This window comes from Lonchura striata, chromosome 2 (genome assembly GCF_050655825.1).
Source record: "Lonchura striata isolate lonStrDom1 chromosome 2, ASM5065582v1, whole genome shotgun sequence".
Classification (NCBI taxonomy): Eukaryota; Metazoa; Chordata; class Aves; order Passeriformes; family Estrildidae; genus Lonchura; species Lonchura striata.
This window is the reverse complement of record NC_140704.1, coordinates 93,710,210-93,731,697: the sequence shown is the minus strand read 5'-3', so window position 1 is coordinate 93,731,697 and position 21,488 is coordinate 93,710,210. Positions and strand designations below refer to the sequence as shown.

General features: G+C 35.6%; 1 long non-coding RNA gene across 1 annotated transcript in view; it reads right to left on the bottom strand.

The window, feature by feature from the left end:
- Positions 1–294: 294 nt before the first annotated feature.
- The window catches only part of LOC146768338 (uncharacterized), a 72,677-nt gene continuing 51,483 nt past the window's right edge, over positions 295–21,488 (bottom strand). The window contains exons 2-3 of the long non-coding RNA XR_014952808.1: positions 7,860–8,043; positions 295–6,597 (exon numbers count right to left, since the gene is read on the bottom strand). This is a non-coding gene — a long non-coding RNA (uncharacterized LOC146768338). The remainder of the gene's footprint in view (positions 6,598–7,859; positions 8,044–21,488) is intronic.

The window sequence follows — 21,488 nt, the reverse complement described above, 5'->3', positions numbered from 1 at the left end:
TAATCTTTACAATTTCTATAATGAAAACATCATATTCAGAAATTACGCATTCATGCAGCATCCAAAACTCTAATAACATGAACACTAATGTATTGTACTGTTACAGCTAAAACTTGGACTTAAGAATCAAAATAAAATGTTTATAAGTGCCATATATTAGACTGCCTGGTTTGTTATAAGGTAATAAACAGAAAAGCTTGCATCTAGTCATTCGTGGTTGTTAAATAAGATTCTTTGTGACTTGCAAAAAAACTAGAACACAATGAAGAATTATCAGTGCATTCTCCACGGAAGTCATCTACATGTGTTTATTTAATAAACAGAAGATGGCTTTATTATACACATTTGATTTCCATATGCAATCGTCTCCTTATCTGTCACTTGTATCTAAGCAGGGTGCTTTATACAAATCTGAAAATGAAAAATTCAGAGCAGGGCACAGGAAACTCATTTAATGTCGAGTGCAGTCAAAATCAAGATTTCTTTATTTGTAGTAACAACGCTGTTAAATCAGAAAATTACTCTCCTTTTCTGCATGTCCTTCTTCCTTTACAATTCAGTTGTTTGATCATAAATTGTCGAGTGCAATGACTTGTCTCCTCCACTTTCCACACTGGTCGAGACAGATTAAAAACTCCGGCATACCACCAACCAGTCTCAGCATACCATTAGCATATATATGAGATTTGAGACATTTTCTAATATTCTCCAGCAGAACTCATCTGTCAGCCAGGTGATGAATTATAAAAACTCTTAGCTTGTTTAGAAAAGAGGGGGAGACTGAGAGAGAGAAAGAGAGAGAAGAGAGAGAGACAGAAGAGGAAAACACGATCCCACCTTTCTTTTTCATTTTACCCATCCACCCTTGCAGTTAGTCTTACAAATAAACACTAATCTCAATAAAAGATACATAGTGTGAGACATTTAAATACATGAGCATCAGAGCACAATTAAAGGCTCATGGAAGTAGACAGAATTACGGGGTGGTCAATGATCTACATAAATAATTTTGCACACACTTTTTTCCACCTCATATTAACAAGGACTCATAAGGTGCATTTAAAAAATCCATAGAACCATCATAAGCTGGCAAACCAACACAAGGAGTGTGTCAAAAGTAGTGGAATAATTAAAATGCAGAATCCATCCAAATTAGAGAAGATGGGGATATTTTTTGCAATTATTCATGAGCTCAACAAGTTTTCATGCACATTCTGAAAATGTCGTGTACTAAACTAAAAAAAAATTAGCATTCTTTATTTGCATTTCATTAACCTGTTTAATTTTTTTTGCTTACTAGAAGGTGGAAATTGGACAATGATCTCTTGTGACTTAAATGAAGATACTATGAGCACTAGGAGTAGGAAATAGCAAATACATGATATCACAAATAATGAATACTCCTTCAAATATGTCAGTAGATAATTACGGTTTATGAGTATACTTGAAAATTATCAAATTGCTACATGGATGATTTATATTAAAGAAAGGGTAATGTCTATCATAATAATTTACACAATCACTTTTAGTGTCTAATATTAACTAAAAATAATTTATATTTCCTATGGACTCTTAGAATTAGAACTGGGAAAATATTAAAACATTGATACATATATTTTTCCACAGAAAAAATTCCCAGGAATAAAACTCACCACAGGCTCTAGAAAAATTTGGTAAATAATGTCATAAAAGGGAGAAAGGAGATCTTTTAAACTGTAATTTCATTTCATGTCAACATTTTTAATATATTAACTTATGAGTGTGACAAAACAGGGTTTTTTCCTATATTTTGAGGGGTTAAAAAAATGATTCAACTTTTGTTTTCAAAATAGCATTTTTATTTAAAAATTAAACTACCCATAAAAATAAAGGAAAAAAAAAACATTTAGAAAGAATTAAATAAAGCATTTATTTTTCATGAGTTGCACTAAAAAAGAATTCATAATATATTCCAAGTATGTTACTGTGCAAGTATGACAAGACAAATTCCTTTAGAATTTAACTAGAAGTTCTGTTAATAAATGTACAGGTAAAACTGCATATAATAACTTGGTTTTTTACAAGAAATGCATTTGAGATTTAGGGCACTACACATCAAGCTGGTATAAACTCTGCAATAAAGACATAGTTATTTTTTATGTTGGAATGCATATACAAAAAGGGACAGATTTATGTTAGTAAACAATTTGATAGAAGGTTGGGATACAATCCTATTAACAATAGTATGTTATTTGTGTTAATATACATGAGATGTGTGTCAGAGGATCAAGGTTTTAGCCAGTAGAGTGATGACATCTATGCATACCTGAACTAAGAAATTAATGTATATAAATATTGAAGTATAAAAAAGCATGATTAAGGAATAACTATTTGGAACTGATACTGAATGCCAAGTAATCAATATTTTTCTACTAAGCTGTGAAGCTTTTGAGAACATAAGTTAGCAGCTAGTGAGCTATTTTTCCAGTTGGAGCACTTGTTCCAAGTTTTAGTGAGAAACAGAGTGATCAAAATCATAATCTGTTTTGGTTTCCATTTGCAGCTGTACACAATATCATTATTAATTCTTGCATTTAGAATGCTGAATTAATTTAAGGAACAGATGTGTAACTGGTCCTTTCTCCACATAATAGTCACTGTCTGGTTGCAGTACATCAGCATTTTTCAGGCATTTAATTTTTAAAATTATAAAATAATTTTTAAAAATTTGGACTCAGACCAATACTTCCCCCACCAAATACTTGCATTTACCATCAAAGAAAAGCAACTGCACATTACTAGACATAGTAATAGACATTAATTAATAAATATAAAAAAAAATATATATATATATAAACTATGCTTCAATTAGAGCACAATAAGAAATGTAGAACAAAATGGTACTGAATTGCCAGGTTTCACTAAAGTCATAAAAAAGAAAGTGTGATGTGGACATCCAGCTGTTTCTTTGTCCATTTACACTGAATATATTCAGTGAAATTATCAGCACAAGAAACATTACACTGAGGTACTTCATTCTGATTTTCATTATGCTTTGGAGCTATAACTAAGGCCCTTTAAGATTCTGAAAAAAATCCCCTACAACACTAAAGAAGAGTGTTTTAGGGCTAAAAAAGATAGCTTTGGAAATGAAAACAGATGTTCTTGCAAGACTGCAAAGCCAGTGTTGTAGATTTAAATGATCCGGATAAGTTGCAAGCTGAAACTTTCAGAGATTTGCCAGCAAAACTTAGCAGTAAAAATCTGGTTAATATTAAAAGCAGAGATGCTTTTCCAACATAATCCTAAATGGATTTGTTGTATCTCATTTTCTTAAGCAGCTTCAGCAAAGAAGTAGAATGAGAAAAGCAGCACGCTTTTACTGTTTCCACTACAGAAAACAATGTGGAAAAAAACCCCAAACCTGTAGGTCTAAATCAAGTCCCAGAAAACTCCTATTTTCACTTGATTATAATGAGCAGTAGAGTATTAAATAAGAATAAGAAATCTAAACTGACTTAACTTTGTAAACTCAGGCCCATCTGCTGAACAAAGATCTCACATTTATGTTTAAGGAAGCTTGAGTCCGGCTGTGCACCAGGCGTTAGAGCATGTTAGGCATTTCTTCTCCTAACACATCACAAAACTGTCTCTGCAAAACAGAGATCTTGCTAATTTCAGTGTAGATAATATATACTTAGTAGTTTTCCCTTTAACAAAGTCAAGCAAATGGTTAATTCTCCATTGATCTGTTCTGGTATTCCCAGCTGTACAAGGAAAAAAGAAGTGGAGAATAAAGCAGAGACAGTTTCATTGTATGATATAATAAGCAAGATTATTGGCTGAAGAAGTCTTTTATCAATGCAAAATTCGTGGAGGAAAAAATATCACAGAAATTATGTTATTGGCACATTGATAAATGACATGCCTACTTAACTGGGATCACTGCCAAGGGACAGATCCAGTTTCATGCAGGGTTTCAGTCCCCCTTAACAGCACCAGCAGATAAAGTGGCAAGCAGTTTATTTTGTGGTGCTTGCAGATCTCTCCATATGTGGAACGGTAGGATAAATGTCCTTTAGTCATGCCATTATTGATCATTCTGGCATTAGTCTTACCAAGTCAAAGTCATCTAATATAGATGTTACACGTGTTGCAATTGATTTAAAATTTTTAATTATTTGCCTGGGTGCTGCTTGAAATAATTTAAATAATCCCAACATAGTGGGAATTAATATGTCATAATCAAGAGATTTGTTAATTATGGATAGGTACATTTCAAATACAAAGACAGTAACAACAGACACTTCCATTGCTGCCACAATGCTTTTACCCCATGTTAACAACAACCCAGAAACATTGGTGAACCACTGGGCATCTTCAATTGCACAGAGGAAAACATACAAAATGTGGCACTCTGACTAAGCATTCTTCTATTTAAGATTATTGAACCAGGTCCTCTCTAAACTATGCCATTCCCCATCTGGAATAGTTTAGAGAAGGAAGAATGCATATTTAAGACCAATTGTCTTTATAATAAATTAATGATGATGGTGGAAAACAGGGACTGCATTTGCCATCAAATCCTCTTTAAAGCCACCTTTTCACAGCAAATTATCAAAAACTAACCATTTCGACAGAACTTGCTGAATCAAATTCTCCTTTCATTATGAACTCTTCTGCTGTTTGCTATTATCTCTTTCATCTCCTCTTTCCTTCTTTGTTTTTTTGGTTCCCTTGGCTACTTAATAAACAGACCTTTGCACAACAAATGGATCCCCCATCTTCCCCTCCCAAGTGAATACTGTAACCACTAGGCTGTAAAATGTCTCTCTCAAACTACTCTACGCACAGCAGTGCAGTTTTAACAGGAAGGGAGAAAAGTGATTCCAGTTCAGCCCCTATGCAGGCAGAGTTGTAGAAGATTTGAAGTCTGGCTCAGACTTCTCAGTAATGTCAGCAAAATTGAATTTTGCCTTCTGAACACTACCATGAGACACCCTTGCCAAGGTAAGGATGCAGGGAGGAGGAGTGGCACCAGACTGAGTAGGACAATGGAGAGCTCACAGATCCTCTCATGTCTGCACCAATGTGAGACATTGCAGCACTGACTGTGTGTGAATCCATTCCAGCCTGCCCCATCACACCCACCTTTCTTTGCTTTACCTGTTTCTGGAGATAGCCCTATCAGCACTGAAGGTCTTCCAATCCCACTTTCTACTGACCTGAGCATGTTCAGAAACTGCTTTGCTAACTGTGAACTTCTCCAGCCAAATGCCAATAAAGTCATTATCTTTCCCTGTGTTTTCAGAAGAATCTCATACCAGCAGTCACTATCCAGTACCATCTCCAAACACTTCCTAGAGTCAGATTTTTAAAGGATTCAGAATTTGATAGATCTACTTTCTTGCTTCCAGATGGTCTAAACTGTTCTTATTGATCAAACCTGGGACAATTCTGATTGAGTAAAAGGAGCCAAGATGCCTGGGAGCCAACATTCAGCAGATGAGATGCAGTTTACAGTCTCAGATTTCAATCCACAGGCTGAAATTAATCCTAACTCTTTCTTTAGGTACATTCATGTTTGGACAGTTTGGAAGTCTGATGTAAACATCATCAATTGCAGTACACACATTAAACAACAGACCTGTACCTGGAGGTACAGGTGCACTTTATACAGCACTAACAACATGCCACAAGATATCAGCATGTCACAAAAATAAACCTTCTTTGATAATAAATCTTTTTGACCATACAGCTTGCTCACCAAACCTGCATGTGCAACAAAGAATGACTTAGGTTAACATAATGGTGAAATGGAGGCCAACAATTGGAGCCTCATAACCTCGAAAAACATAACGCAACACAACCTCCAAAAACATAACCTATTGACATGAAGACTAATGCACTGTGTGAAGGTGTAAAACAATGCCCAAACCCTGCTCTTTCTTTCTCCCTGCTTATAGAAGATTAACACTTTGCAAATGTATTTCCAAAAGTCAAATTTTGAGAAAAGGCTGATACATTTTGTAGATAGTATTGCACCCAAAAAACAGTACATCATCCCGTACTGAAAAATACAGGAATACCAAGACATCTAAACACCTAATAAGGTGAGTAACTATGATGATCAGCTTGCCTTTATAACAATCAGAGGTCTGCTATTTTGGCAAAATTTTATTATTTATTATTATTTTTAATTTTTGAAAAAATTATTTATTATTTATTATTTTACTATATTGTTGGAACAATATTATTATTTTACAATGGAAAAAACATGAAACAGGGTACAAAGATATAAATATAACAGTTAATTATCCAAATTTCTGAATAGTTTGTTTCATCAGATAAATTTAATTATAACTACAGAACTATTTAGACCTATTAAGAGCTAGAATACAAAACTAAGTTTTATTAGACAAAAATAGCATTTTTTACAACGTTTAGTTTTTTAAGTCATATAAATTACTTCAAGTATTTTCAAAACATACTGACAGCTAGATATGGAAAAATAATGCCCATTTAAAAAAAAGAAATATGTAATTTCTGGGTAGACCTTGAAGCAATCACCAGCTAGGACAGGACTCCATAACCTTCAGGTTTCAGGAGAGAATATCCCTGTAATTAAAATGGAATAGAGCTTGGGGAGTCAAGAAATTGCAAGAGAACAAAAACATCAGGCTAAAAGCAGTAAATCAAGAGCTGACTCCAGGGAGAAAGGGGTAGATCAACTGGGGCTGGAAGATTGGACTAAAATTCATAAGAGTTAGGCAGACATGTGCAAACTGAAAAGCACAGTAACACAATAGGAGAACTGAGAGGAGCACTCAGCAGAAAATGTAACATTTGTATTCCTTGGTTCCAACTAGACTGTCCAGAGAATCAGGACCAACAAGTACTGCCTCATTAATTTTTTTTTTTTTAATTCATGTTCCTAATGTATTAAGGCTCTTTGTAAATTTTAGTAAAACAATTATGCTATTATAAATTTAGCATTCATGGATACCGATTAAAGACACGTTTTCCAAAAAGACTGCATGGCTCAACTCTAAAGGCATATGAGACATTCTACTTTCATCCAGAGGGGGACTGTTACCACAGCACACACAAAAACATTTTACAGTAGGCTAGTTCTGGATTTAATTTGTTAAATTCTGCCAGTTCTTCTCTTCCTGGCTTATTTCCTGTGAAGAAAGATGACTTTAAAGGGTCTCAACATATGTTTGAGTGAGGACTTTGGTCAGGCAAGAGGGAATTTTCATGCCTACATAAGGTCAGAAAAGCAATTTGTGGTTGAACATGTCAGATATATTGTCAGAAAAGGTCCAGCTCCAACTCAGGGAATTGACATGCATACATTTTTTAGGTTTGAACTGTGCTGTAAGATGCAGATCATATGAGTTCCACCTGAACTACGATGAAGACTCAATGACTCTCTGATAAATGTCTGCTCTCCAGCACAATGTCCAGGGGGGCCTGCAGTCAACTTGTATCTCCATTTTGGATGACAGTCGTGCAAATGCATTACCTTTTTCTAAGGTAACCCCAACACATATCTTAATCTATGATGGGGTGGGAGATGGTTGAAGACACATGTAATTGTCTCTGTTCCATCATGCACACATAGACCTTCTCTCAAGGCACTTGGACAATGATGAATTCAGTCTAGCCCAGTGCTCAGTCACACACATGGTAAAATACCTTTCTTTCCCAGAAACAGAGCACCAGAAAAACTCACTCAGCTAAAAGCTAAGAGACAAAAGTCCTGGATACTCCTGCAGCCTGCAGGAGTTGAAATCCATAGCTCTCACTTTTCCAGGAAAGATCCTTTACCCCTGGAATATTGCTTAGGCTTAGGACTGGTTCACTTTTCATCTTACCTGAAAAGATGAGGGCAGTGTCAGAAAATGGGCTGAGTAGCTCAATGTCCAGGTTCAGCTTATGCAGCCTCAGCTCAGACACCCAAATTTCAGGAGCAGTAGTACTCCATGTGCCATTGATCCACATAGGCCAGCATCCAGCTTTAAGCATTCTTCACTCTTTGAGTTCTTATCTCTTTATTACCTAGGTAGATAGGGAGTTAGATAACTAGTTTATATGTTTTAAATTATACTTGCTATGACCTTAGGTCTGTGTTCATTCAGGTGCTATGTGTCCAACATGGGACCTCTAATCCTGACCACGACTGGAACCTTGCTATTGTTTAAGCCCACTGCAGCAGCAGAAGAATGCTGATAAACATTGCAGACACTGTAAAAAAAAACACAGCATATCAAATACAAATATGAAAAATTATAAAACACTTCTGATGGTTGTGAAAGGAAGGATTAAAATTATTCACTGATTATAGTTGTTGCTAGTTTGTTCCCAACATAGTAGTCTACTACTTCATCCTCATATGTATCCTTTTCATAAACCATCAGAAAAAGCTTACCACATGCTTGGAATAATAATGCTATCCAGAATGGCAAAAATCTCATTCTTAGCAAGAGAAGACATAAAGTCAACATCTTTCAAGACCATCAAGGACCTCAGCTCTATGCAGGTCTATTTTCTACTGACAAATGCAAATTATAAGAAGGAAAATTTGCATTAGTAAAGACATTTTCTTGATAAAATTCATTTACAGTTACATCTTCTACAACATCTGCAGATTTGACTGAGTATACTTCTTCATAATGCACCTTAAAACAGTAAGCATCATATGAAGCGTGTTTCAGAAACAGCTGTAGTAGAAATTGTTTTCCCTTGGCAAGATCCTGTCCAGTACCCAGTGTCACAACTTAGCTCTAGAAGTTACTATCAAAGTTAGTTCAGACCTTTATGAACCTAACTACAGTGAATCTAAATTATGTATTTAAATAACTGCTAAAATCAATGAAATATGTTCTCCAACAAGTGAGAGTTCTACACCTCATATCTGCTTTCTGGTATCCTATAGATAGGAATGTAGAAGTAAGTGAAACTACACCTCACTGGAATCAGAATTACTAGTTTTACTCCCAGTAAAATTTGAAAGGATTGTGTAGGATGGCCAGATTGATATTTACAAAGCCCTATCCTATGCTGTCACATACAATCCTAAAAGATTGAGAAGAAAGACTATGTTCCTTTGCACCATGCATCTATCAAATTGATATGTACCAATTTATCTCTTTTTCTGTCATAATAAACTAAGCAACAAGAGCAAATTTCAGCTGGCAAATGACATGGTCAGAAGACTGGAACTGGACTACACATGGCTGCAATCTGAATCTCACTCCTCTCCTCAAATGTGAAACTTTCTTATAAAAATGTTCTGTGACTATGGAAATGTATCTGCATTCTAGCCTTCCCTGAGCCCATTAAGGTAACCGATAGACTTTAGATTACAGTGACTTGAAAAAAATTAGTTTTTTCGTATAAAAAAAAAGACATTCAGAGGATAGAAAAGAACAAAAACCTACCTTTTCAGTAAAAACAGAAGGCAACAGAAGCTTTGGAAAAAGTGCTTGCCAATAGAAGGATTTCATGCTCTTGTTAATTAAAGGAACAAAGAAAAAACAGTGCAGTAGGCTGTATCCTACATAACAGCTTCTACTAATAAAAAGTAATAGACAATTTCCTGCATTCAATTCTTTTGAATACTATTATACCAGGTAATAGAGTTTTGGAAATGGAAGTCCTAGCAGCCTGTCAGAAAGAGCTTTCTTCCACTTTTTTTATTAAATGACTAAGTGCAGCAGTCTGTGTCCTATCTCTCCCTCTTGCATCTATTGGATTGTATTATTTTACATTTTGATTGAAATGATGTCACCAGCAGATAAAAGCCTGGCCCAGGCATTGTAATTGAATCAGCCTGAGTTGTTTATTCTAGTGATCTACAGCGATGCTTTCCTTGTCCTAACACAGAATACATAAAAGATCCCCTCTTGTTTAACATGCTGCTGATTAGATCTATTTTTTTTAGAAGGAGGAGAAATCAAATTGGGGGGTCGAGAGAGTAAGAACTAGAGTTTAGGGGGAAAATTGGAAAAAACAGATGAGAAGAGACACCATCTGCAAAACTTTCCATGTGTGACTGAAAGTTTAAACAAATAAATTTCACATGGCATCAGTACCAGATGCAAACAGATTTGATTGACAACATTTAAATAGCAGTTTATGGGAACATCTACAATATTTGGAAGGTTTTTCATGCTTAGGTCCTAAAGACACATTCAAGTTTTTATTTAAAAATAATGCTATGTTGAAAGAAGAAATATTTTAAATTACTGCAGGGTATACTGCTCTAAAAATATGGTATGTTGGATATTAAATTATTGTAATTAACATGTTTTGTTTTCACTTAAAGAATTTTGCATTTTAAAAAGAGTTAAAACAAGCATCCATTTTACAAGTTGTTTCAAAAGTTGTGTTCTTTGGTAATTATTTTAAGTCTTTTATGCTAAGTGCTTTCTTTGTTTTTTGTAGCTGCTCCCACCACATGCCCCTGACAAAAAGCCTCAGTCAAATAAAGGAAAATTTGTATATTTTATGTATGCCATGTGCATACCTTCACCCAAAACTTTAACAGCATTTTTGGTGGTGGTAGGGGTGGTGGCTGATTTTCTGGTTTTGGGTTTTTTGCTTCTGGGTCTTTCCTCAAAATAAAGTACAATCAAAAGAGGTTTAGTAGTAGTGCCAAGATGAAAATAAGCCAAGCACATTAGACAATTTCCAATACTGTTTTCTACTTTAAATCTATGTTTTTAATTGTTTTCCTCAAGTCTGAAGCTGGGAGCTTATTTAATTTGCTGTCTCTATGAGAAGGAAACAAAAATGTAATTTCAGAATGCATTAAAGAGATAAATAGGTTTTTTGAATGCAAGTAATGAACTACTACAATTAATAAAGTATTGCCATGGAAATAGCTATTAAAGATATTAGTGAAATTTTTAATTTTGGGAACTTTTTATAATCCATTTTTTAACATGGGCAACATCTGTAACAAGACTATTTTCCACATGTGAAAATTTAAGCTATCAAAAACAGTTTTTTTAAAAGTAAAATTAAAATCTATCTACAATCTCTCTATATATCTAAATTTACCATTATTTTCAGAAAATTTGCTACAATGTATAGATAAAAAATACATTTCCCATACCATTTGCAGTATATTTAGCACTTCTAATAACTGAACTATGAAATTCACTTCATAATAATTGCAGATACGTACCAAAAAGACCTTAGAGACCTTCATTTTTTGTTAATCATTTACTGTCCTGAAGGTATCATTATTTGAAAGCATTTGTAAAATGTACTTATTAATATTTCTAGTCAGTTATGAACTCTGATCTAGGAAGGTACAAAATGCACTATCTACATCAATGAGTGTGTTTGTTTGCAGTGTATTGTAATGAATGCATTTTGACGGAAGTTAACCCTTTAATGTGCATTGATTAGATCATGTTGGGTAATACTCCTTGCAGTTATCTTGGTTTTCAACACTGCTACTAACTATGAAAGTACTCAATTTATAAAAACAAAACTGAAATAATGAAGAAATTAATTCAGATTGGTCATTAATAACTTTAAAACAAACTCACTTCTTTATTTATATACCAATGTGTATCACAGTTAGCCTTGTAACATAGAGACCTACTGACCAAATAGAGAGACACAGATTCACCAAAGCACCAACCCATATTCAGTCCCCAGAGCTGGTTAAATATAATTTGCATCACAGAGGTTACACATTTGGTCTCTGGGAAAAAAAAAAATGTAAGCAATGTTGATTTAGCCTCCCTTCAATACTCTCCAGCAGCTGCCTCAGGGAATAGCACTCAGAGGAACATCCCAATATGCCATGCTTTTTCTCACCATCACATTACTTTCTTGTTAAGGCATAAATGGTTGGTAAAGGCAAATTGATTTCAACAAAGGAAAACCATTGCGAACATGAGCTCCAGCATTCAATCCCCTTAAACATGAACAGAGGTTTATTTATAATTCAAAGGTGCAGAATTAACTTTTTAATAGCAATTTTCATGATTTTTGGAGTCTCCACTGTGAATTCCTCTGATGTCTGGAGGTCTGGCAAGCATCCTAATACCATCAATGGGATTCCCTATTTTAATGGGAGTTGTTTCAGACACTGCCAGCATGAAGGTGTGAAAAAAAAGGAAAAGACTATAACTTCCATTGATTGTGTGTAGTAATTTCCTTTTACTATTTGTAGACAGTATCTTTTGAGAGTCTTTCCTTGTGAGATTTGCAGCCACAAGCACATTTGATAAACTAGTTAGGGACTTGTGCAATCTGATCAAAATCAAATTAAACTTTCAAACCTCTTAAAGCTTGCAAAAAGAAATGTAAACTGGCAAATCATAACACCAAGAAGTGAAAAAAGTGACCAGAAAACAGACTGCCAAACAGTAGTGCATGTGTCAGAAATGCAGCAAAACGTGAGACAAATGATGCATGGCTTTTGCTTGATTTAAATAACTTCATATTAAAAGACACTCAAATCCCAGTATTAATGACGTTTAAGCTGGAAATAGACCCAACACCCTTCCTTCCTTCAGTCCTCCAAAGCATGTGGAAGTCATCTCTATGATCATCAACAAGATCACATAAGAGATTTGTTGGGGTTTATGGGTGGGAACAGCAAAACTGAGGTTCAGAACAATGTAGGTTTCACATTAAATAATGTGCTTTTAAATCCTGAAATTTTTTTCCTTTCTTGAACTCATTCAGGAACCTGAAATTTGTATTGAAAGAAAGATTACTAATAGTTTAGGTCTGTCTTTAATCACAAAACCAGTCTTGAATACAAAATACAACAACAAGCAAGATGCTGAAATTTCAAGTATATCCTGTCTCTAACCAAGGTATGGAATACAGGAAGAAATAGGGTGTTCATGATAAGAAATGGCAGTTTCCTTAATCAATTGTCTTGTTTTGTGTATAAACAATATATCACAAACTAAATTCAACTCTTGCTAAAGCAACTCAAGTAAGAGACTGGATTTTCAAAAATGCTGTGCCCCAGCAGACTGCCCTGAAGTCAATTTAGAAAGCTAATTGAGAAATCCAATATACTATCATGCTTTTGAAAATTCTGATCTAGACAACATAAATAAGCACTGAGATAGCCAAATACACATAGGTCCTCCTGTTTTTTCTCAAAACTGATACTGCAGCTCTGTTCTTTCTTTTCCTTTAAAAAATTGTTGTAGCAGCTATGCAACTCCTTCATAAAATCAAAATAAAACAAAAAAAAAAAACTGTGTTACAGTCTTAGTATTTAGGAACAGTAGGAAAATCTAGAAAAATAAAGATGTTAGTGGGTTTTTACCTGTTAGTGGATCTTTAAGGGGTTATTTTACACTAAAACAAATGCAGAGATATGAATAATTGTTTGGCTATATATATGCATATATACACACATGAACATACAGATCAGAAAAGCACAGGGTGTCATTTCCTTCTATATTTTTTATGAAAATATCTAAAACCTGATTAATTGCATTGTACAAAATGTGATTCTTTCATAAAATATACGGCAGCTGAGAGAAAATGTGTCTGTGTAGCATATTTTTTCCTCCAAAGTGTGAATATTTTAAAAAAGTTTACATGTCATCCTGTTCCATCTTTGCATGTACGTGCTCTTTATCTCTAAAGCAGCATACGTTCCATATGAGAGAGGGGGTTGCCATGGTATCTGCACTTTAAAAAATTGAATAGCAGATCTAAAAGAAGCATAAAATCGATTTAACAAGTTGTCATGTAAGTTACCCTGGCCCATAAGGATGAAGTCTGTGCACCTATTTCTACATAAAAAAATGTTTATTAAAAAAAAAAACCACACAATTGTATTTTTTTAGTTACAGAATTAAATACACTTCCCATTAGATTGGTGTCACCAGCTTACAAATCATTTGGGTGTGCATGTGGATTTTCAATCTTTTTTTTTTTTCCTTGTCTCTTTAAAAATACAATAAAACACATAAGAAGTATAAAAATAACTCTAAGCAGTGGTTCTAATATAGAAGACAAAATGCTGACATATAATCTGAGACAAAAATAAAGCTTACTTAAAAAATTAATTTATTAACTTCTTACTCATTCTAAAGAAAAGACATTTCAATAAATTCCTTCAAAGTGGGTACATTTTCTTAACTACTCAGAAGACAAGGGTACATAACTCTCTGGGACTTCTTTTAGGCTCAGGTACAAAATAGTCACAATTCGAGTGCCCAGTCTGCAGGGGAGTTCTTGCCTACTTTCACAGGCAAATTAAAGAAACTGTGGTTTACCTCTGTTTGTTTGTTGGTTGATTGGGGTTTGTTTGGTTGTTTTTTTTGTTTTCTAGAGAGAGACATATAAATGGAAGAGCACAACTGGAAGATGACAACTTGTTCCAATACTACATCCTCTCAACTTCCCTGCAGGATAGTTTACCACCAATGCATTGAGTAAGCCTCACACAGAATCATTACCTCTACCAAAGACCTTCCTTGGAGCAGTACAGCCTTTTGGAAAAGGTCAATGTTACCTAGCAACTAAGAGCCAGTGCCTTTTAATAAATTAACCCCTTCATATGAGCTTTGGTGACATCTCAAATCTCAAAAGGACACTGGATGTTTTATTTTCATTTTAATGGGTTCAACTGTCAAAAATTGCCTGACAGAATCATGGCTGAACCCAGAAATTCTTTTAAGGATTGGATTTATTCAGTGGAATACATAATCCTAACTATGCTCAAATAGAGTTATGCTGATCTCCTGTAAACCCATACAAAAAATCAAACGCTGCTTCACAGAGAGTTTCAGAATATTGTATGCCATTTTTATGTTTCCATGGAGGTGGAAACTTGGCTGAAGTTAAGTCCCAGAACAGGACAGTCCTAAAACACAGCCAAGGCTGATGTCAAGACAAAGTCCCCAGAGAAGCCACAGACACTGCTCCTGCTGCAAGGTGGGTGTGCCGTCTTATCGGCTTGCTCCCCACTTTGAATCTTACTTCGAATGTAAATCCCATATTGAAATAGGAGGTGAGTATGACTGGAAATAGGAGAGGCTCTCTGGCTCAAAGATCCCAAATAGCTGACATTCTGGGGATTATAGAGCTCAAGGTAAATGTCAGCACCATCAAATAGGGGAAGTAGGAGTCAGTGTTAGGGAATGCAGGCAGAAACTGTGCTAAGAGTAACTAAGAAGGGGACAATCTCTTTACCCGATTATTTACTTACATCCTAGGACTCAGTCACAGCCCATTGTTTGCCTAGGTTTGCCCTCCCTCAATGAAATACCTCTAGATCAACAAACTAGCTCACAAATTTATATACAGCTCAACTACCTACTGGCCTGTACAACCTGAGGAACTGGGATTCTCCCAGACATATCTCCCTATGCCATGAGGCACCAGAAGAAGCATCAGAAAGATCAAAGATATCCAGTGGTGGAACCACAGAACAACCATTACTGCAGGCTGTGTCAAAGGGACAAATGTGCATCCCTTTAGACACAGCCATTACCTGCATAACTCCTCTGTTTTTCTCAGAGAGATTGATATAGATGCACTTTTTTGAAGTTGGGCGAGAGGTGCATTAGCTTTTTTTTGCTTCTTACAACATAGCAAATATTTACTTAGTTTTGTTAAGGCAAGCTCATGTTCTAAATACTTTGTGTGGAAAAGGAGGGAAGTATAATTAACATCCACCTATCTAAAAGATTACTATTCTCACAAAACACCTGAAGTATTCCACTGGATTTAAATCCAATGTCTCAACCAAAGAGCTCCCCTCTGCCTGAAGTCTTTAGCCTAATTTATGGTACAGAAATACAGTCTTGTACAGTTATTCTCTAGCCAGCAGTAAAACTCACTTGGCTTTTTATCCTAGTTCTGCCTCAGTGAGAAAAATATCTAGTTAGCTAAATAGAGCTAAGATCTTCCCCTTACATGGGTTCAGAAAACCAGGTTTATCTCCATGTCTCACAGTGTTTTGCAAAAGTATGTATGCAAGAGTAAAAATACATTTGACACAAAAGAGCCAATTGTATCAATTGTGCACACTCCATTTGATGTTTTATGTACTTTCCCAGGGACACCAAACTAAAGTTTATGGGACAAATTTATAGAATTCTCTCTCTTCTTTTTAAAAGGAAATGTAAGAATGTTACCCAAAACTGTGACTTCAAGAATACATCTAAACCCAACACTCCTCCCAAAACATGTCAAAACCATGATAAAACTTGTAAAAGATGGTGACCCTGACTGACATGGATGAAAGGAATGCATTATTCTAGAAAGAGAAGTACCTTTGTCATAAATGACATTTCATAATTTATTTTCCATATTATTCTGAGTTTCTTTACATGTTTTATTACTTTGGACTCAACTTAGTATATTAATACTGTCATCTTTCTACCAGCTCAGAACTATTTATTTTGTATCTAGTAAGGCATTAAGTATTTCGAATTACTTCACCCAACACACATTAGACATAATAGGTTTGCCAGCAATGGATTGTCCATTTGTTATTGTATTATATCCTTCCTCAAGTCTTAGTCTTCAGTGTTTCTTAATAACCTAAGTTTAGGTCATGTACATTCCTCATCACCATCCTGATTGCTCTGCAGGGGTAAAACATATGAAGTATCAGTAGAACCACCATAAGTAATGTCAGGATTTTCTTCTTAAGACATTTGATAAATTGTCTAAATATATATGTGCTTTGAGTTACAGGACTCATTAAAAAATAATCCTTTTTAAGGCTGAGAACCATAATTAGATCAGGATTCGTGTCTGTCAAGTTGCCTTTTTTGGTATCACTAGATTAGGAATTTAATACATAATATATAATAGACCCCAGGCCTTCTCCAGAGCTAATTTGGATTGGATCCACAAAGAAGGTAAGGGTAGAATTTATTTCAACTAATCTTTAATGCCTACAAAGTACTTATCAACATCTGAACTATACATTTGTTATTTTTTTATAGCCAGTGGATGAAAAGGCATTTCCGAGATACACATTACCTTCTCAAAACGTAGATGCCTCAGCTGGGTGAGAGGACTCCCATGAAGTGTTCACTGGCTGTAAAGGGATTCTAGATGACTACCCCAGGTCTGGAAGGACAAATCTGAAGTGAAGTGGAATCAGCCACATCCCAAGAGTTCAGAAGAGATCATTCTCTGTACAGTATGTATGACTGCTTTGGTCTTGAGACAACAATTGTGTCTAACAGGAATCAAATATAAGATTATCTTTTACATATTTCATATATTAATTGTGTTCTGCTGTGGTAAGCCTTCCAATGTACCAGATCAAGCCAAAATGAAAGTCATCAACTGAAATGAAGTACTGCATAGGTCCTAATCCTGCTGCTCATTCTTAAGAAAACATAAAATATTTCCCAAAGATAATATTCAGTCAACTTTTTTATAATGTATGTTTTAAAGAAACAGAGCATGTATATACATAAAAATACACACTCACAGACATATATATATATATATATATCCACATATATGTGAAGTCAAAAAAGGAGCATAATGGGCACAGAAGCAAAGTTAGAAACAGAAGAATTAAGCACAAAAATCTTTGACACTGGGGTGTTAAAGTACTATTTGGATGCAGACCTTCCCACCTTTAGTTGAAATCCTACCACAAAAGAATTTGATTACATTTTCATTAAGTTGAATTTTTAAAAGTAATTTATCCTTAAATATCTTAGTTACAATTTGCAACACATTTTGGTGTTTTGCCCTGTCTACCTACTTCCCTGAAGTTTTGATTTTGTGCTGTTGGGTTTTTTTCTCACTCTCCCATCTCAATGTTGTGAATTCTGTGTCTTATTCTGTATCCTTCTCCTGGCAGGCTGGACAAACAGAAACAACAAGAAAATTTTGAGAGCAGAAAAGAACAATTAAAAATATGTATCACAAGCAATTCCTTTAAAGCAGTTCTTGGGAAACGCTGATTATGCATAACAAGCTCTTTGTGTAGAAGTATAAGGTCTCAAGAATGCCTCCTGCACTGAAAAGGAACAAAAGATTACTGAGCTGCTAAAATACCACTGTGAACCTGGTGTTTTGTTCTGAGAGCTTGCATCCTAATTATAGCATTTTTCTTTTTTCTTTATTTAAGTGTCTTTTTTATCACAGTGCAGACTGGACATAAACATTCCTTTGGATCGTGTGTGTAAATAATGAAAACATAAAAACTATGGATTTTTTTCCCCTATCAAGCAGGTTAATAGTTTAATTGTATACTGTTATTCTTACATTAAAAGCTGCATACCTGGCAAGCTTTATCGGGTAACAGGGACTTTTAAATGTGCCAATGTTTCTACAGAAGTAACGTGGGTCAATTGCAAAAGGGATAACCATAATGATTAAATCATTAAAATTTTGTCTATGCTTCACAGAGCATAGAGAAAATTAACTTCCCACCAACCTCATTTTTCTGCTGAACATGAAATAATGATTTTCTGCCAGTATAATTACAAAGCTAACATCTGATAGAGTCAGCATCCAGGGGGGATTATCACATGCATGAGTATTAGACCTCATTACCAGCTTGACTGCAAAATTATTACATCTTGTAATTGGATGGTGAGATTTATATACAGATTGGCTGGGTTCTCTGTAAGATTGTAATTACAAGCTTCGTTGGTTCGCTACTTATCACACGGTGCAGGAGGAGGCAAAAACAAGCAGAGGAAAGACCATTTCATTAAGCCATAACCCTATCAAGGGAGGAGCACTGTAACATCCCTGTATTTATTAGGCCAAACAGAGCTGTTTGCAGAAGGGGAGGCCATTTATTACCGCCTGACAAATGGGATTTCATTTATTTAACCTCAGTGATCTATTTCAGTAAAATGTACAAACGAGCCATCCATTTTATGATTCCGGAGTCAACGCCTCAATTATCTAAAGGCTAACTGACTGTTAAAGCACCCATCTGCTAGGATGAATTCATTGATTTAATTTGCTTCATGTTACTGAATGATTCTTAGCAGACAGGGAGGGGATGGAAGGGGAAGGGAAGAAGGGAAGGAAGCAAGGGGGTGGCTGATGGTTTAGGAGAATGCATTGGAGTGATTCAGCACACCGGTGTCTGTCTGCGTGTCTGCGCGCGCGCACCCCTGGTTGTTTTTTTTTTTTTTAATCCTTCAGCACAATAGAAGAAGGAGATCAATAGCAGCTTAAATTTTATGAGACAAGGAGTTAAGTTGTTCAGCTCAAGCCAAAACACCTTTGTTCTACCATAACAAGTAATCTCTGTGGCGGAATTAATATTGACAAGCTGGCTTCTTTGTAGCTAATTTTGTGGGTGCCTGAACCAATCGGGAGCCTCGCAGTAATAGAGTTGTTATTAGAGTTCATTATAAAAGCTGTGGATCAATGGCTACACTGGGAGGGAGAGGACATGCTGCAGCAGAATGCATATGTATGCTCAAGGAAATGAAATCCTTTTAATGTCCTTGTAATAATTTATTCTATAGTTCTCTTTGACTTAAAAAAAAAAAAAAAAGTCTTTCAGAAACAAAATTAAAAATGGTCCCTTGTGAGGCTTTTAATTTAATCATAACACTGAAACTGATACGAAATAAAGCAGGATTTCAGGGGTGGGGAAATTCAGGGAGATCTGAATTTTATTAGAACTGGATTTTGTCTGGAAAATACCACCGTTCCCATTTTATCTGAATCACAGGCTGGTTTGTTGAAAGCTTATGGTGCTATAAGTGTAGCATTGATGTATTTTAAAATACCTCTTTTTTCCGTCCTCTCTAAACCCTCTGTCTCATTAAATCTGATTTTTTACTTTTTTTTTCTTTGACAGGGTGTCATTTTGTAGAAAACATCTTTACACTCAAGGAGAATAAGTCACAAATATCACGCTAAAGCTTTTTTCCCATGTTTCTGAGTAGGAATGACCTGTATGCTGTGAGTTAGCACTTTCAGCAAGCTGACAAGGAGTTCAGAGAACACAGCTCTTTGTAAAAGGTTGCCTCTTTCAGCTGTAAAAGGGCCCTCCTTGATGTAAGTGTTCCCAAAGTAATAATCCATTTCTCTTGTGGCAGGCACCAGCTCATGCTATAATCTTTCCCACAAGCTCCAAATCAGTACAAGAAAGCTGTTTACTGGACAAATTTCCCTACATCTCAATATTAAATGATACTGCATTAAAATGTGAGAATATCACACTCTAAGAAAGTCAGAAGGATCAAAGGGAGCCCTCACAGTGAGTGAGTTGAAGCAAATTAGCATCTTTTGGTCATGGTTTCCAAGATATAAAAATATGGCATTTCAGGGCCATGAGTTGTTTGCTTTGCTTTCCCTTCTTTATTTCACTATAAAAAATAGCCATTTATTTCTTCCATCTCCCTATGCTTGTCTCTGACAAAAAAATTGAATCACTTTCAATTGATGCAATTAGATGGGGTAAGTCCCTTGTGTAGACACTGTTGTTTCAATTCCAGCAGATATCATTAAGTCAATATAAGAGAGTCTTCCACAAAAATAAGGCCATCAACTATGAGCACTGTTTAGTCTGCTAGGTTTGGAGTCTTTTTTCAATTACCACATTTTTCACAAGGATTGACAAAAACCAATCATTTAAATTTTCTCTTTTTTTTTTCTTCCAGACATCTGTCTTAAAACTTAGATTCCTGCTATTTGGTACAGTAACAGAAAATATTATGTGATAAAAAACCAGTGTGTTAAAGATACCTTGTCATCACATTTACCACCCTCTTTATCTTCCATTTTCTCCCCCCAGCTAGAAGAAAGTAGAGGTATAGTGTCTGGAACCAGTGACAGGAGTCATAGAAAATGAGGGAAAAGTTCAAAACACAGGCACTGTAGAAAGCCAAAAGCCCTAGGGAGAACTTTTTTTTTCCTTAAATAGAACATTTTTGATTTTGCAGTTTCTTTCTTTTCCTTTAACACAAACCCTATGAACCTGTACACGAAGGGGCTTGACTGGTGGACAGCAGCTCTATAGGGAAGGGCCTGGGGGCTCTGGTGAGCAACAAACTGTCCATTAGCCAGCAGTGTGCTCTGGAGGACAAGAATGGTATCCTTGGTGATATTAGGAAGAGCACTGCCATCAGGTTGGGGTAGGTGAAAGGCTGAGGGTGCTGGGCCTGTTCACAGCCTCAGAAATAACAGAATGAGAGGGGACCTCATCAACATAGAAGTATCTGGAGGAAGAGGATGGAGGATGGAGCCAGGCTCTTCTTGGTGGTCCCAAGCAATAGGACAAGAGGCAATGGGCAGCAACTGATGCACAGGAAATTCCATCTGAATATGAGAATGAACTTCTTTATTGTGCACCTCTTATGACTGTGAACTGGAACAGAGTGCCCAGAGAGGTTGTGGGGTCTCTGGAAATAGTCAAGAACCATCTGGACACAATCCTGTGCCATTTGGTCTAGGATGGCCCTTGGCTTGAATAGGGAGGTTGGACCAGATGACCCGCGGTGGTCCCTTTCAACCTTACCTGTTCTGTGCTTCTGTGATGATAAGCTTAAATT